The following is an 18,858-nucleotide window of genomic DNA, read 5'->3' as shown; positions in this document are numbered from 1 at the left end:
TTTTGTTTGGTAATTTTGCTTAAAAGACTGGGGGTTTAGTCACATCTTTGCCAGTTAAACAAGAGCTTTATATGACCCAGACATACATTGTTAAAGCATTATGAAAGCACAGAGGAATATCTTGTATTTGAACATTTATATGCCATTTGAAATTCATTATAGTACCACATTTTATGAATCACAAATGTATGCTGGAAAAATAATTTCGAATATTTATAGACTTTGCTACACTGTCTCTCCCTGTGACATCTGGCATTTCTGTACATTTTGGTAGCTGAGACAGAAACGTGATGAAAAGTCTCTGTGAACTGAGCTGGCGCTTCACTTGGGGGCTTTTTTTTTTTGCAATCATGGTTTTGAAAATTGAATTAAATAAGGATCTTTGAGCTGCCTTGTAATTGGATATCCTGACTGATTAAATTGTGGTGTTTCATTGTCTATTATGCTGCAACAGTCCTGTCAAACACACACTAATCCAGCAGTGAGGAGCTGACAGTGCTTTACAGAGAGCTGGTTACGAGTCATTAAAGGACTGTCTGCCCTGCCCGACTGCCTTTTTATACCTGTGCAGGTTGCACCTTGCAAGATCAAATCTCCACTCTTGGCAAGCACCTTCATAAGCTGAGACATCACTGTGGTCTGGTTTTTCCGTGTTTTTTTTTTTTTTTTTTTTTTTTTTAATTGTTACCGTATTTAATTACCCAAGCAGATGTAGTTTGTTGAATGTTCTGATGGGGAAAATACTTCCCAGTTCTGTAAAGGTGCCAGTACCCAGTAAGCTCATGGTACTGCAGGCAGCAGGGTGAAGAGGGTAGGGCTAGAAAAGCACCAAGATTCAGCACAGTCTAAGAACTGGCTGTGAGGATTTTCATCCCTAGATAAGCTGACAGAGGGATTGTGCTGGTCACTGCCAGCTGATAAAAGGCTGGTGCAGGGTGTGTGTTTGGGACACATTTTGAATGGCTGCAAATACCCTTCTGTGTGTGGGCTCTGCTCCAGTAAATACCAAGTGATGATTTGAAACTTCATCTTGGAAGGTGGAAATCCTTGTGGAACCAGGTAGGAGAAACAGGCCAGTGATGGTGAATAAATCAAGGTGCAGGAAGAGGCTGGTGTTTATCTAACAGTCATTATTAGTGGCATCTTTATTTTGTCCCTAGTGTAAGCAGAAAGGGAACCAACCCTCGTGTGTTTTCTGCGTATCTGCAGATGAACTGCAGCAAATCACAGTTCCTGTAAGATCCAGCTTTGGGCATTAGGGGTGTGTGAGGGGATTCCCAGACACTCTGTGCCTCTCACCGCTTGTGATTCCCCACGCCAGCCCTTCACAACCAGGAAAACACCCCAGTAAGATTCTGTCTGTATAAATAATGAATCGGCTATTTCCAGCTCCAGCCCCAGCTCTCGTAGGGTGGCTTCTTGGTGCCCGATTTACAACCCTGAAATCTCAGCAGCACCAGCGGGAATGCTACAGGATGGCTTTTTTGAAGAGACTTAGGTAAAACGTAATTCTCCCACGACATTTTGCTACCCGTGGCAGTGAAATAACCCAGTTTAGTTCTCTTGTTCCGGCCCAGCCACGGAAAGCCCGGTGTCTCCCCATGGATTCTGCCCATGGAGGGGAGGGGTGAGGATGGCGGTGGGGCTGCCCTGGAGCCCCGCATCCACAGGGAATTCCTCTGGGCCAGCGGGGCTGTCCCGCAGCAAATCCTTCTCCCGGGGAGGGAACATGGCCTGGAACATGTCCTTCCTGCGCATCCGGCAAGTGCCAGAGCAGTGATGCTGCTGCTTCGCTCGCCTGTTTCCCATCTGAGGAACTGGGACGTGACTAAGCCAACCCTAAAGCAGGGAGGAGCAGGGAAATGGGGTGGGGGTGTGCGTGAGAGAGAGAGCTTCTAAATGTTTATTGATGTGCCTTTAGGAGAGCTTTCCTCCCATTTCTTTTCATGACAAATATTTATCCTCCATTCACAAAATGCAAAATACCCTGTAGCAATCAGAGAATGCAAAACACGGGGTAGAATTATCTTCTCTGGCGTAAACGCCTTAACTTGAAACTAGAAAACCACCCTGTGCTTTCTAGTATAGCATAAGCACAACTCCCTTCTTGCCAAGCTGCGTCTTCCATACCTCCAGTCCCCTCCTGGCCAGCACTTTACCTGGCAGTCCTGCACACTAAAATAATCTCTTTTCAGTATGAGGGGGAAGCTATTTTCTCACACACACTATATGGTATGAGAACTCATCCTAGACACTTTATAAATGAATGTATGCTCTGCTTGAATCACAGTTTGAGTAACCATCAGTAGGCTGAACAGCCACAAGGATGGGTTTACAAGAGAAATTGTGCAGAGCAATGTCTTACACTTTGCTTCAGAAAATAAAATACTTTGTGTTTTTCTTCCATTTGGTGAATTTGTTGCCTGGAACCATTGTGTCATCAGGATGTCAGAGCCATCGTTTGCACTGGTCATCATTGTGACTTTAGCAAACCCTCACGGGAGAGGTGAGCTGGCTTCTGTTTTGCCATGTGGCTGATACCTGCCACATCTAATTTCAGCCAGGATTTTTCCTTTGTGCTTGGGGCAGCTGCACAGCTGGGTACCCAGCCAGGGTCTCCTACCCTGCAAAGAGAGAGTGAGACACATGAAAGGTTTCTGTGGTGCAAAGAGCAAGACCTGAAGTCATTAAGAGCAGGCACTGGGAGTTGCTGTTGTGCAAGGCACTGCAGGAACACCTGCCAAAGCCAGTCCCAGCTCTGAACATGCTGGATGTGAGCTGAGGAAAAGCAAATGAGGTGGGTAGGCAAGAAGTGCAAGAAAAGCAAGACAGCTCTGGATACCACAATGAGCCGCCAACCTTTGCCAAAAATTCCTTCTGCATCAAAGGAGGTGAACAGGAAAACGCTGAAGGTAGATAAGGTGGCTTTTTGGGTTGCTTTCCCAGTGTTTACAGGAATCTGCAACACCTCGTTTGACTCCCACACCACCTCTAATGGAGGTACCTGGTACTGTGAGCAGAGCAACATATCCTCAGTCTTAATATGTGGGACAGTTTAGGTCTGGGGGAAATTAAAAAAAAGATTGGTGTAGAAACATGTGAATTAAGAGACTTGTTTAATAACTGTCTTCTAAGCCCAGCCATGCAGCAGTGTGATGATATGCTGCACGTTTTTACCCACCACAGGGAACTGCTGCCTTCCAGCTTGTTTATAAAATCACAGCAGAAACTACTGAGGGAAGTCAAAGACTTCTCCTTTACACATGCATTCCTGATGAAGCAAATTTCACATATAAACAAAAAAACCCACATCTTGCCTTATCCTACACGAACAAAGACGTTTACCCAGCCTGCTCTGCCTGTGCTGCTGCCCCTCTGCAGATGCCTCGATGAGTGGCACTGTGGGTCTGTGGGGGACTGGACAGCTCAGGGATGCTTTGCTAAGTGTTTTTTTTTTTTCACGTAGTTTGTGCACAAATGCAGCAGGAAAGCCAACTTGCACTTGTGTCAAAGGCAAGTTTCTACACCTCAGGGGAAAAAAATGACAGGAGCTTCCCTAGCTTCTCAGAAAGAAAAGCACAGCTGGATGTCTGTCCCCCATCTGCCCCCTGGACTTTCTGTGTTAATAACTGGCAATATCCTGAACTATCTGGAGCTGTGAGGGGACACACAAAGTCCTGGGAGCCAGGCAGGCATGGAACCTGGTCCCACAGCCCCAGCCCTCACTGCCACAGCCCGTGCTGCTGACACCTGCACAGCCACCTCCCTGTCCACAGGGATCCTACTGCCTCGATTTAGCCTCTATATTTTGTTTGTGCCCACTGCTCTGCAAACTCTGTGGTGCTTTTATCCTCCCATTACTCCCATTTTGATACTACATAAGACTGATGCCTGAACGCAGTTCTAGCAGGAGACTTCAGTTTGTGAACATGGTGAAAATGTCTTTTTCTAGCTGAGTAAAATCAAACTGGCCACAACAGAAATGGCAAAAAAACCCCTGAAATCTTACACTCTACCTATAAATATCAGTAGAAACCTTTCTTTTAAAAAGTGATTCAAAATTAACATAAATGTACAGACAATTACCAACTTTATTGACCAATTATTGACCAATTTCCCTGTTAACCAAGTCACTCATTATTTTTCTGAAGGAAAACAGTATGGTACGTGGCTTGACTTGAGTGGGAATGAACCATTTTACAACTGGAATACCAGTGTCTGGTTTAGAATGCATTGCTGTGCGCCCAAATATTTTGAGTTTGTCCCCTTTGAGGGCAGAGGATTTTAAAAGCTGCTCCTCCCCATTCACACCCCCCTTGCAGCTCCTCATGCCAGAGAATTTGTGTTCCTCCTGTGAATGCTCTGACAACACTGATGCTCCCTGCACAGAGCAGGAGCAGGAATTGAAGCTGTAAATCAGCGAGAGGATTTTCCCCTGCCCTACAACTATTGGCTGTGATTTAGTAATTCCTGAAAGTAGCTGAAAAAACAAATGTTCTGGAATTCACAGCCACCAGGAGCTGCTGGATTTAGGCTGTTAATGATGCACCATCACTGGCAGGACCAAGAAGTTCATTCACCCCACAGCAGATTAATCTTGAGCAGGCAGGCACCACCCCAGCCCTTCTCAGGAGCATCCCTGACTCCCTGCTGGCCCTTGTGTCTATCCCAGCAGGGTTTGGAAGCTTCAAGTGGTGCAATGTTAAGGAAAAACCTTTCACCATGGGGCTGGGACAGCTCTGGAGAAATCACTGCTGCAGTGGTGGGTCTGCAGGCAAATCCTCAGGTGGTCCAAACTCTCTCCACCACAGCCCAAGTGGTGGCAGATGCTGCTAGCCACTTGTAGCCCCCTATGGCAGCTCTACCTGAGCTGGGGTATCCTGAGAGAGGCTGGGCCAGCTGCAGAAAACTGGGGAGAGATCTTGCCTCCTGCAGCAGGATTTCCCCAGGAGCACCCCAGGCACAATGAGTGTCCCTCCCTCTCACCCAGTTGAAGCTCTGGTCCCCACCAGCCCTTGCACCCCCCATGTCCCCCCCAGCCCTCCCCAGGTTCTGAGATAGGGTGCACCCAGGTGCCAGCACTGCCCCTGTGCAGCCCCAGGTCCTCCCTGTCCCCAGAGCCCAGGGAAGGGCCCATCTCCACCTCCTGGGAGCAGGCAGTGCTCCTCTCAGGCTGGGGCACGGGGTACCCACCAGGAGTGTTGGGGGGCAGCCCCTGCCCCTTCCCCATTCACGACACCAAGCCCTCGTTGGTTGCTGCCTCCGCAGTGGTTTATTGGGGTGGGAGCCAGGAGCCCCCTGCAGTGTGGGAAGCACCGTGGGGGTGCCATGGAGGGACCCCAAGAGCCAGAGCCCTGCAGCAGAGACCAATTTCCAGCCTCACTAAAGCAGCAATGCAATACTGGAGAGCAACAGGCAATCCCAAACTCCAGTATTTACGTGCTGCTAGAGCACTGCTGACAGCTCTCCACGGCCTCCAGACCCCCCTCTCTGCCCCAAACAGGGGCAAGGGTTCCTTGGCTGATCCTTTGCCAGGGAAAGGCCCAAAGAGCAATAGCTGAGGGGTAGATATAGTATAGGATGTGGTCATGCCCACGTTGGAGAACAAAAAGGAGCTACAAGCCCTTCCTGCCTGCAGGGCCAGTCACACGAGCTCCCAGGGGATGTAAGGGATGTGCACAGTCCAAGCACCAAGAGAACGTGTCTACACATACCTGAACTAATGAGATACATGGGAATGTGTTAGCTTCCACATCTATGATAACCAGAAGCTCACTTTCTTGTCTTATCCTTGAGGTAATGAGGCAGCCCAGAATGGTCTGTATCTCCTTGTCCCTACAAACCATGATGTGCTGCTACATCTCCTCAAAGCCCACTGAATGTTGACATTCCAAATGGTATTTTGAATATATATGTATATATATAATTTTTTAAAAACCATGATATAAAGAACTGAAGAACACTCTACAATGAAGACATTTAACATGCATGCATTACCACCACAGGACAGGTCTTTTTTTTCCACAGGTGATACCAGACAGTCTGTAACTATAAGAGAACAAGCAGTTATACAGTGCAAACAAACCAATTTCAGAAACAAGGTCAGAAATTAACTGCTCCCCCAAACCACACTCAGTATCGGGTCCCAGCAAATAATACACTTTCAGATCCAGAAGATCTGTTGCTTTTGCTACTGTGAAGAGCCTGCAGAACTTCCCAGCCCTTCCAACTGGTCTGTGGGGAAATATTACCTTGTACTTTCCTCTTAGGTGATGCTGAACATCAAGGATTTCCCAGAAGTCACAATGTTAACATTTCAGATAAATAAATTCATATTCCAATAGTTGAAACCTGTTAAATTTTCCTTAAAATACTTTAATTCACCTAAATTTCACTTTAGAGATATGTAAAAAAATCCTTATTTTTAAAAAGAGCAAATTATGCTTATTTATTATGTGAATGGACAAGCCTTATATGACCAGAAATTAATAATCTCTGGAACTTTATCACATTCCCTGCCTGTACCCAAGCAGAAAGCAGCAGGGCAGGGAGGGGCTGCAGCCCTGCAGAAGGCAGCTGCCAGTGGCACTTACACACCAGCCTGCACAGGAGCCATGCAGACAGACTGATATTTTTTGTATTTCCTTTCAACCTTCCCCCCCCGCCCCACCAGTTATGGGACAACTTCCTTCAATTCATTTTCTTAAAAAGCAGCATCACAAAAAAAACCTCAACAATGTCAGAAATGACGCCTCGGGTTTGAATTCTTGTGCCATCCCCTTGTGCCCAATGGCCAGCGAGTCCCTGCCTCTTTAGCAAACTTAAAAATAGGAATTTCAAAAGCTCTTGTGACCCATGCCAAGCGATTTTAAATTTGAAATCAAATATTTGCCAACAAAAAAGTAGTATATTTTCACCACTTCAGTGTCCTCAACACTGACAGCACCAGGACCAACTCCCTAATGAGCAGCTGCTACTTGCTGCAAAGCAAACACGTACCCAGTGTTAAGCCTGCACGAGCTAAATCAAAACAACCCCCCGCATAATATTACCATTAATTACTTCTGCAACAATGTTTTACTTTACTCTACCTGTGCAATCTTATTTATTTCATCTCTTCAAATGAATCCAAAAGAAAAAAGCAATAGCAAACACGTTCAGCTTTAGAATCCATTTTGATAGTGCTTGAGGTTCACGTTTTAATTAACGTTTTTATATTTATATAAACCAAACTTTTGCCTAGTTGAACAACAAGGGCAAGAGCTCTCTTTAGTAAGGAGGAATTTTCAAAGGAAGGGTTCAATACACCTCCACCAACCTATAGCATAGAGGGAAAATCAACAGTCACACCAAGTATTGGGCAACTGGAAATTTGGGCTAGGCAGTGAAATACGTATCAGAGAAAATATGCACATTTATGACATAACAGCATCAATATTTCATGCAATAAAAAGTTCCATGTCTGAATTACCCCATCTCTCACTTTAGCTTCTTTCAAAAACTTAATTTGTGCTCTGGAAACTCAACTTTACATCAGAAATGGGCACCAGAACAGGGAAATCTGAGTTCACCTGAACGCCTCCTAGGTAGTACCTGCAGTACCCAAGAAGGGATATGTGTGTCAGAGGGACCTGCATTTTCCCAGAGGGATGCAGATGCTGCAGGTATTTTGGAGCAGGTGGGACATGAGCTTACCTTCCCAACTCACCTCTGAACACAGGCACATCAGCTCCTGCACACTCTCTGGACAACCAGATCGCTGCTTCAGTGGGAGCTACAAAGCAACAACAGAAAGGGTTTGAGAGGCAATGGCAGAGAGGGGCAACTCCAGGAGGGGGGACACCAGGGCTTTTGGGCAGGCCCTCTTCCAAAACACACAGACAGGTGCAAGTATTTTTAAAATTAGAGAAGGAAAAAAAGCAAGTAAATCAAGTTTTCAGCTCCAGATAGGGCAGACTATGCAGCAGAGTAACTACATCCCTCCCCTCTCCATCCTCCCCATGCCAGCAGCTGGAGCTACTGGCACCACTGGCACAGGCTGACTCCAGGCAGTGGCACCCAAGGCACACCAAATCATAACCCAGGTGCTGTAGAGCAAGGAGAGATAGCCAGAAAAACCAGGGGCAGCTCTGGGCAGGTGGGAAAGCCACTGAGCACAACCATGGCCAGCACCTTCCTCCCTAAAGCAGAAGCAAGAACAACTCTACTGATCCTGGCAGACCAGAAGCAAAGGAAACATTAATTATGCTGGTTTAGGTGACAAGCCAGGCCTAGGGCAGGAGGTAAAACAGAGAGGCTGTTTGGGGGTTGATGCTTTTGTGGTGGCACCACAAGTGCTCCCTCTCACTGTCACATAGAGGCAGCATCCCAGGAGCACCTTCAACTTCCAAGCAGCACCTCACTACAGCCAGGAACTGGGGTGTCCTGCTTACTGGGAACCCCAAATATGAGAAGAACTGCCCCAAAAGCTCCGACTCAATGCAAAAGCACTGCAACAGCCCTTCTGCTGCCTAGAGCTCCAGCCTGCAGTGTGAGCACCAGCTCCTTCTAGAAATAGAAACTTCTACCCATCATCTATGTAAGCCAGCCACCTACAGAGGTTTAATTAAATCCCCCAAATAACTGGGGAATTTGAACATGCAGAAAATCATTAATGCAATTCACAAAACAATGCAGCTTCAGCTTGCCAAAGTATATTGGGCAATTAAGTAAAAAACACACCCCCTGCTCCAATCCCAAACACACAAAACCCAAAACAAATTCCCTCTGAAATACTGGATTCCCTTAAAATACAGCCTCATCCCTCCTCACTGACACTAACCAGAAAAAAAAGAGAAGGGAAAAAATGTGAGAAGGAGCGCTATGGGAAAGGAAAGGAAATAAATACAGGAGCCCATGACAGGACAGATTTGCATACAGAGCCTTTACTGACCCACACACTTCAGGGCTAGGTGAGCTCAAAGACAAGTAAATATTAAGCATTTCCTATATATAGAAAAAAAAAAAGGAACAAAACCTCCTGCTCTGCTAACCAACAGTTTTCTAGGAGACATGCACAAACAAATCCTGAAGTAATTGTTCTCATTTGAAACAATTGGGGGGAAAAAAAGGAGCACTTATTACTTTACAAAAAGACTTAAGTAAATCATCTCATTACAGCTGAAGGTCCCAGCCACTCATCAATGAGGCAAAATTATGGTGACAAAACGAAAATAAGGGTGTGAGTAACACCACCAGAACACTTCCTATCTGCCTGGCTCTGAAAAATCCCACCGCTTTCGTTGGTGCCTCCTTTTGAACAAGGAGGTTTAAACAAAAGTCACGTCCGAATATTTACAGATGTGGCCGATAGCTGGGATCGGAGCCGCTGCTTGATCGACAGCCACCACATGGCCCCAGCTCAGGCGCTCCCGGCAGGAACTGCCTCGCACAGCTCCGAGGGCTGCGGGAGAAGCGGCTCTGAAGGAGCCCGAGCAGTGGAACCGCACACGGCGAAATTATTTCATTTGCGCGGCACCCACAGCGCATCTCCCATCACCCAAAATCGCCGCCGTGCCCAGCCACGACTCGCTCGGGGGGGGGGGGCACAAAACCAACGCAGAAAATGTATTTCCTGCCTGTTCTTGTCGAAGCCATGTGAGAGCGGGTTGTTCCTCACGCGCTTCATCAAAAATAATTTTTTTCCCCTCACTAATTTACCCATAAAAGGGCCAGGGAGGCAGCACGTATAAACCCCAGCACGGCACACCTTCCCCACGCTAAACCACACGGCATCGACACGCTCTTAGGTGGGGCCAAACACCCGAAACCAAACTGCAGCTACAAAAGGCAGATTGAAATAACGCAAAAAATGAATTCGTTAACTTCACTCGGCGTGAAACTCGAGCCCAACATTGTTACCAGCAGGATCAGCTGTGTTTACCCAGGCGAGGGTGTAAGTGGGACAGGGAGCTACTGGTGCTTAGAAAGGCCTGCGGGACAAGACTTCAACTTACAGCACTCCAGAAAACCAGTAAAATCCACAGTAAAATTCCAGGATCCATAGTTTTTTCTCAACACTGCTGAGGAAAAGAAAAGTATGATGCTTTTTGTTACTTCCAAGTTTTAGCATTGTCATCTCATCCAGTTCTTAACAACAAGGGTCAGATCTGGAAGCCCAATTTCTATTAAGTTTATTTGTTAAGAACAGGAAAAAAAACAAACAAAAAAAACTATTTCTTTTTTGGTCAGATGAAGAATAATTCAAAACAGAACAAGCACACTGATTTTTTTTTTTTCTTTTTAGATTTGGGTTAAGTTTGCATGAAGCATTACTTAAAGCTTCCCTCTAATATTTCATAAGCATTTACTGTATTAGCAGCTGAGTCTAAGTCTATTTCCCACCAAAGTCGATTAACTAAATACAGACTTTCGCAGTTGCCGGTGAGTTCTTTGGATTTCTTCAGAACAGAAGATGATGAAACTTGGCAGATAGCCCCTCACCTACACTTAACACGCATAAGACACACAAGCAGAATTTCTGTTTTTTGGGGGGGAGCAATTAATGATCTAACCTTGGAAAACTCACTCTCCAAACACAAAAAAATTGTCTTTATAGACCCGATGTGTATACGCGGAAAATACTGTATGTAGAATCAATTAGAGAGGGAAAAGTCTCAGTGCTGTGCATGTTGCTCCATCACTGCAGCTCCCAGAGAGCTGCGAGGCTGCCCTGGGAAGCTGGCCCTTGCCAGGATATTCAAATTTCCTGTACAAAGCGAGCAACCAGCGACGGGAGAAGAAAAAATAAAAAGCAAAAGCTGGCTGCCAATTAGATTTTCTTTAATGTCTTAAATTATTTCGGCGAATTATTCTTTGGTTACACCAGCATTTTCTTTTGCGTGTATGAAACTATTTTCTACGTGCGGAGGCGCGCACATTCCGCGGCCGGAACGGGTCCCCGCGTCCGCTTTAAAAAAAGAGAAACGGGGGAGAAAAAAAGGAAAAAAAAAAAAAAAAAAGGAAAAAAAAAAAAAAGAAAAAAAAAGAAGAAAAAAATCAACCCCGAGCCCCACCTGCGGGGGGCGGGCGCGGCTCAAAAGAAAAAAAGATTTAAAAATTATTAATAGTCGAGGGTGGGGGGGAAAGCACGCAGCAAAACCCGGGAGGAAAAGGCAGCGGGGGTGGCCGGGGCGCCCCGCGCCCACGTGGGAACCGGCGCCGCTCCCGCGGCCGGGCCCGCCGCGGGTGCCCCGCGCTGTCACCGCCCGGCCCGAGCCCGGGGCCGCCTTTGTGCCGCGCGGCGCGGCGCCCCGGGCCGGCTGCCGGTGCCGCCGCGCTCCCCCAAAAAGCTTTGCAACAGTTCTGGGGGAGCTTTTGGGGCTTGTTTTAGTTCTTTGCGCCCCGACCCCCGGCAGAGGTTCAGCCGGGCCCGTGTCCGGCCGTGCCCCGCGGGGAGCGGCGCGACCCCGCCCCGGGGCAGCGGCGGAGGGGGTCCCGCCGAGCCCCCCGGCCCGTCCGCGTGTCCCCCCGCGGGGCCGGGCCGCGCCGGGCCGTGCCGCCCGCGGCCGGGACCGGGCACGGGGCCGCCGGCCGCCCCCGCCGCGCCCCGGCCCCGCCGCCCTGCCCGCCCTCCCTCCTCACCTCCGAGTCCACTCGAAAATGGCGCCGAAACCGAAAAAACTTCGCAAATTTCATTGTAGGCGGCTGCAAAGGCTGCTGGGAGCGGGGGCGGCCGCAGCGCCGCCCGCCGGGGCGGGCCGGGCCGGGCCGGGCCGGGCGGGGCGGGGCGGGAGCGCCGAGCTGAGGACCGAGGGGCGGCCGGGGCGGGCACGGCGCGGAACGGCACGGCACGGCACGGCCTGTCCCGGTACAGCCCGGCACGGCACGGCCGGGTACAGCACGGCACGGCACTGCCCTGCCCTGCCCGGCACAGCACGGCACGGCACGGCCCGGCACAGCACGGCACGGCACGGCACGGCCGGGTACAGCACGGCACGGCACGGCCCGGCACGGCACGGCACGGCACGGCCTGTCCCGGTACAGCCTGGCACGGCACGGCCGGGTACAGCACGGCACGGCACTGCCCTGCCCTGCCCTGCCCGGCCCGGCACGGCACGGCACGGCACGGCACGGCCCGGTCCGGCCCGGCCATGTGTGCGGAGCGCGGGGCCCGCCGGGTAGCGGCTGCGAGGAGCGCCGGGGCGAGGATTCACCTGCCCCCGGTCCGGGGCTGTGAACCGGGACCGCCGCGCCCCCGCTGAAAGCCGCTGAAAGCCGCGTGTACAGAGAAAAAACCAAAAAACTCAATTAGGGAAAAAGTAAACAGATGTATGCAAAACACGAGAGCTGCACGGGAGCGGTGGGGACGCCCAGCTTCGCCCTTCGTGCGAACCAGTTCGTTCCGCTGCCTCTTCCGTCGGGGGTTTATGGCCTCTTATAACCCAGACGGGAAAGGGATGATGCTTTTCCACCTCTGCTTGGGTAAAAGTTGATGTTTGATTACCCAGTGTGTGGCTCTGTCCGTGCACTCACATGACATCAAAGCGAGACTTAAAATCGTTCTCTTTTCCCCATTACCGTGTTGCTAAGCTCTGCACAAACACTGATTCTCAGTCTACGTTTCTCTGACCTGCAGACTTTCCCACGTCCAGCCAGCAAAACCTTATCACCTGCCCGGAGTCACACAGCAGCAAAGGGAGCAGGATTTTGGTGCTCACAGTGAATATCCTGGGCGTGCGATGGCACCACGGCACGCTCGCAGGGAGGATGGGATGTTTGCAGACATGATTTTCCAGAGACTTTTAAATGTGAGGAGTCAAAACTTGGGAGAATGGTGGTTTGTGCTGGTGGGGAGCCTGGCAAGCTGAGGCCTGGGAAAAATGATGCTGAGGCAAAATATTCCCTTCCAAAAGGAGAACCCGGATCTGGTGGTCAGAAACTTGCAGATTTGTCACATTCATCATTGGAAGTGGTTAAAGCTGCCAAGTCTCTTGTTGGCCTGGTGGGTTTGAATTCTTCCTGCAGTTTTTATTTCTACCCCCTCCCCAAACAGCAAAAAACCCCTCAAACCCTGTTGCTAAATAATTGCTCTGTTCTCACAGGTGAGCAGCGAAGCTCAATTAATTCTGCTTTGTGAAGTGCTTCTGATCCTCTGATGGAAACATGTAGGGGCAAAACACTTTTATTTTGCAACTTGCAAAGGCTGATAAGAGCAATGAAAACGGAAAAGCCTCACCACTGAGGGGGATTACAGCCCCACACTTTTTCCACTCGAGATCTTAGAGATGAGCTGATGGCTGCTGCTTTTAATTTAGAAGGGTTTTTCCCCCTCTTTTGAAAGAAACGCAATCACTACCAAGTATTCTAGAGGGACTTCATCTTTAAACAAATAATGTTTTTCTTGTTGGGTGTGCACTATTATTTTCTTAATTATTCCTGGATTTATGCCTGTTCCACCAAGAGTTTTCTCAGATGGCAGAAACAATTGGTCCTTTTTTATTACAGTAATAGCAAAAAGTATCCCTAATAAAAAGACTCTGTACATCCCATAAACTCAAATGGGACACATTTTGCCAACAATCACACCTCTTCATTGAGGCATCTTATATGCTGTTTTTTTTTTTTAAACTTTTTTTCCACATTACTATTGTTTACTACTCGGCCTTACTGGCTGGCTAAGTCTTGGTGCCAAAATGAAACGAATCAAGTAATTTATTTAGAACCAGAGCCCTCCCACTCACCCTTAGCATGAATGTTGAGATCTCAGCAGATGTGGTAGGGAATGAATGGGCAAAGAGATTCACCTACACAGAATCACATCTACTTGTGGGTGGCCTCTAATTAATTTGGCTTCGAGGCTCCACTGCAAGGTAGATGGGTTAGGAAGTCTGGCCAGGAGTCATCTGGTTGAATCATACCTATTCTATGGAGAACTTCATTGTGTAGCTGTGTCTGACTCCCACCCCTGTGAAAACTAATTAAAAAAAAAAAAAAAAAAAGTGCCCCACACTTATTGGAAGTCAAATATAAATGTCAGCGTTTCGGATGAAATGGTATCTTGGGAGGCTCCTGCACATTTAATCAGCTGGTTGCACCATGTATATCATGGCCTCAAAAGCTGCAGTGAGAACCACGAAAGGCACTGGCTTAACATCAGCAAAAGTGTTTGCCAAGCTTGGATTATGTCACCGCTTTATGATCTTGCTTTGTAAAGGGAGAATACTCTTGGGGAGAAAGGACTCGGCATGCCGGATCTACAGTGAGAGCAAGGAATGAATGCTGCTCACAGAGCCTGGGGGAGGGCGAGGGGCTCTGTTTGCTGTGGTGTTTTTGCAGATGGATGCTGGACGGTTTCTGCCACCAAGCAGAGATGCACCCCACGGATCACTGGGGCTGAAAGCAAAAAGCCCAAAATACCCCAGAAAAGCTGTTTGCTGCTTGCCCTCCCACGGGCACACCTGTGGAGGCCCTGCCCGGGTCCTGTTTGTCACTGTCCTGGCTCTCGGGGCATCTCTGTCCCACTCCAGGGAATGTGGAGATGTTCTGAGTCCCTCTGGTTTCCCCTTGCCTCAGGGTACAGACACCCAGCCACGCTGGGTCTTGTCAGATACTCCGAATGTGATGCCCTTGCAGAGGTGGCAGCTATGGAACTGGTTAAAACAAATAAACATCCCACACCACACATCTGAAATGTGGCCTGCCGAGATGCTTCTGTTCCCTGTCACAGGGGTGAGCTGTGGCCACTCCTTCTGTGCTGCAGGCTGGTGGTAAAGGCAAGAAACTCTTTGAGGAGACCAATTCTGTTTGCCCAGCACCAGCCCAAATGCTGGGCTTGCATCTGCTTCTGCGAGTGCAAGAGGAATAAAGAAAAAACTTCGAGGTTATGTGCCCTTTGAGGAGGCCTGTTGGTGGGACCAGTAACATTGGAGGGGACAAAGAGCTGAGGAGAAATAGCTCTTGTAAAGCAGCCCCTGGGGTCTGAGAGCTGTGCTGCCCATGCTGCCCTTGCTTTCCTGTTGGAGCAAGAGCCTTGTGCAGCCCCCAGTCCCCGCCTGCCTCGCTGCCGGAGCATCCTGCCCAGCCTGGAAACTTTCCACTGCTACTGGGCTAATAAATTGTGCTGCTTCTGGAACAGTGTCTAGCCAGCCCCTGACTGCATCCTAACGCTGGGTTTAGCATGGGAAAGGAGGTCCCTGTGTCTTCAGGGGCTGTGTAGGGCACAGGGAGTGCAGGGGGGCAGCCTGGGGTTCCTGGGACAGTGGAAAGGACCAGGTGTGGGTACAGCCACAGTACCTTGTGTTTCCTAATGAATAGAACGTGGGTTCCTGGTGTGCAGAATGGGGACCAGGGTCTTTTATTTATTGCATTACCCCTCCAGCACGGTAAACTTCCCATCCTGAGCTCTGACTTCTGCCCTAACCCCTTCCTCCCGCCTTTCAGTCCCTTGTGACCGGACTGAACAGTGGCTTGGTTTCAGTGCTCGGTTTCTTTCCATGTCTCCTTCATCTGCCCTTGTGCCCCAGCCCTGGCGTTCCGCAATCCCCCAGCTCTGTGTGTGGTGTGACATTCCCAGCCCCGGCTCCCCGGACACCCTCGGCGCTCGCCTCAGCCGCTCTGCAGTGTGGAAAAAGGGTGTGGTGGCCACGCCGAGGGGTTTTGGCTGCATCTCCTGCCTTCCCTTGGCTCAGAGGGTGCCCAGAGCACAGCAGTGTCTGCACAGGGATTTCAGTGCCCGCTGTCACTGCAGTTTGTCCCAGGGATCTGCTGTGTGCCAGGAGCTCGCCGGGCCCCGCTCACGGAACCTCCTTGGCTGGCGTCAGGGGCGGCCGGGCCCGCTCTGCTCTGCTCTCGAGGTGTCAACCAGCAGCAGGACATTCCCTCCCATCAGCCTCCTTCCTTTCACTAGAGGGAGGGTATTTTTGTAGAAAATATCTGTTTTTTAGTGAAACACTAATTTTAAAGGGTCTTCTTGCTGTTGGGAGATGGAAACCTTCAGCAGAGGCACCAGCTCCCCAGTCCTCCCTTCCTTGCCTTTGCAGTTATTTGCTGTATTTATTTACTGCAAAATGTGCTGTATTGCCTGACATTTTTTGGTTATCAAAATATTTTGATTATGTGCAGGGGAGGGGGTGGGTTGATAGTACGGCTGACATCTCGATACAAAACTGCCTGTAAAACTTTCTAGCTAAATTCAGGGCGAGGAAGAGTGAGATATTCCAGCCTGTCCCAGGCAAGCCCTTGGCACTGCTGCTGTGACCTGGCTGTTCAGAGCCTGGGCTCAGCTCAGACCCATTTCCCTGTGTATTTCTGTCCCTTTTGTGAGCTCTTCTCATGGATGTATCAACTACAGCAAGCATGGAAAGGAGGGCAGGGGAGAAGATGCTGCTGCAGGATCACATCCCAGAATCACTGCACGGGTTTTTCCATGGAGTTTGAGAGGGGTCAGAGGCAGGATACAAAAATCAGAGCTCAAAGGGGTGGGAGGGAAGTTGCACATGAAGGTCACTCCAGAAAGGGCTGAAGCACTTCCCACTTTTTCCTCTCTGGCAGAAGTGCTGTCTTTGTGAGATGACTACCAGCCCATTGGCTGTGGAGATGTCTGCTGACCCTGTCCTTGAGCAAATGCCATCAGCAGAAGATGTCCCAATTCATGAGTGAAGAGCTGCTCACATCTTGAAAGCAATTTTTGCATTTTGATTTGAAACAGCATTGCGCAATTATCTGTTACAGCAGCTCTCCAGCTTCTGCATGCAAAAGTGTTTACAATTTTGAAGATCAATATTTATCAGCACACAATAATTTTGTCTGTTCCTGTGATTGTTCTGTATGTAAACAAGCTCCTCTGACTTCCCCAATGCCAGTACGCTTAAAACTTTTTCTGACTTGTGTTACCAAACCTGCAATTTGTCACCGATACAGTATTCTGTCAGAAATACAGAGCTGTGGGCATGTACATATAAATATTGTACTCTCTTGGCAAAGCCAAATGTCATGATAGGATAATGTGTTATTTAATACAGAGCTGTAGATTAGAGAAGGACATTTGCAATACAAACCAGTTCCAACATCAGATGGTTGCAAAAGTTTTTGTTATGATGATACTGTAGGACAACTGATATTTCTAGCTGGACATTTTATATACTGTGCTCTGTGACCATCCCATGGACCTCTGCCATATGACACATAGTCTTAAATTATACTGTCCAAGAGCCATTTTGTACAATTCAAGGCACTAGCCCCAGGAGGAACTCCTTAGACATGCAAGGAGTCTGAAATGGAGGGCCCTTGGCCCTCCTCCTAGGAAAGATGGTCTGGCTCCTAGCTTTTTACCTGGAAAATGTATTAATTCCTAAAGGCTAGCTCCTAGAATAGTCCAAAGAAAACCCAAGCAGTGAAGCTGTGCATTTCAGAGAGATGGACTGGGCTTGTGCAGGACAGGAACAAGAGTCCAAATGCCAGAGGCAGCCCAGCACACCAGTCCCAAGCTCCCTGACTGCTGTTGTTTCCCTGGTTCCCCACCCTGGGATGGAATGGAATGGAAATGCTTCGGGATGTGTCACTCACCACTGTGGCTCTCCAGCCCAAGACCACTTGTTTTGGTGGCTCTTGGACCCTGCCTAGGGAAAGTTTATCTCAGAGGGCTTTTGAGGGACCCAGCTCCCACAGAGATTTTGGTTGCTTTTGAAAATCCTGAGTTTTGTTGATGGAAACTGACATTTTTCTGAAGTGAAGTGCTGCTTTCTAATAAGGCATTTTTGAGCTGGGATAACAATTTTATGCTGATCCCAGCTGCTTGTGCTGTGTTCCAGGGGGGAAGGAAATCATGGCACTGGGTGTGCAGGTTGGCTGTGCTCCAGTCATCCTATTAGCAGAGTTTTAACAGGAAGACAAGCGTTGCTCCTGGGGATATACATTAATTAAGTTTCTGTATGGCCAGGGCACAATATACCTTTACACAAGCTTTTTACCCTAAATTGCTCAGGTTTTTTTAATTACTCAATTACCTTGAGTTGCACCTGCTGTACAACAGAGTGTTTTTCACTCAGAGGAGCAGGATGAAGAATTGTTGCTCATACCCTCCCATCAGTGCTGGCAGAGCTCATGGGGAGGCACTTTGTTCACATCTTCCTTTCTTTTAAGTGCTTTTTATCTCACGGTGCCTCCAACTAGAATGGAGACTTCAAGGATGAATCTGGAACTTAAAGCCATGTAAGATCTGACTCTCTGCATAATACTGCAGGTTTGCACCAGGAATTAATTCATCGACTCAAAGTGCGGAAGCAACACCAAAACAGGCTTCAAATTGTATTTCTCATATTGTCCTGGATGCAAAGAGATGTGTGAGCAGGAGGCCAAAGCCTGCATGGAGAGTGATTGCACCACACACTGCTTTACAAATTCACAGACAGTTGTGTCTTTTGGGACAGAATATGGGGCACTTAGCTGCCACATCTGGCCCAATTCCAGTGACTTCTGTTAAGAGCTTTATCCTTGCCATTGAAAATGCAAACTGTAGCAGTATTTGTAGAGAAAGAAGTAGTGGTTTTGTATATATATGTGTGTGTGTCTGTGTTTGTGTGTTTCACATCATCACTGGGCATTGTCACTTGAAAGCTGCAGTCATCCCTGGGGCTTCTCATGCCTTGGTGTGTCTGTACCTGTGACCTGCCCTGGCTTCTGTGACTGTGCAGGTGTCCTGTGTGTTGGGGAAGGATGCAACAGCTTGGGGAGATGGAGGAAAGTCCTGTCCTGCACCCAATCAACCCAGCAGTGCCTTGTGACCCCCAGACACCATGGCCCAACACCACAGAAATCCTCTGCAGAGATGGCTGTAGGCTGGGAAAGGTGAGAGAGGAGAAAAAGTGTGAGAAATGGAAG

General features: G+C 48.7%; 1 long non-coding RNA gene across 1 annotated transcript; it reads right to left on the bottom strand.

Annotated features, from left to right (window-relative positions):
- Positions 1 to 2,243: 2,243 nt before the first annotated feature.
- Positions 2,244 to 11,641, bottom strand: LOC110480441 (uncharacterized). Its single transcript, XR_002467109.2, has 4 exons — positions 11,623 to 11,641; positions 9,996 to 10,061; positions 7,709 to 7,774; positions 2,244 to 2,624 (listed from the first exon to the last, which is right to left on the bottom strand). It is a non-coding gene; the product is annotated as an uncharacterized LOC110480441 (long non-coding RNA).
- Between the last annotated feature and the right edge of the window lie 7,217 nt (positions 11,642 to 18,858).

This window comes from Lonchura striata, chromosome 14 (assembly GCF_046129695.1).
Source record: "Lonchura striata isolate bLonStr1 chromosome 14, bLonStr1.mat, whole genome shotgun sequence".
Lineage (NCBI taxonomy): Eukaryota > Metazoa > Chordata > Aves > Passeriformes > Estrildidae > Lonchura > Lonchura striata.
This window is presented reverse-complemented; position numbering and strand designations above follow the sequence as displayed.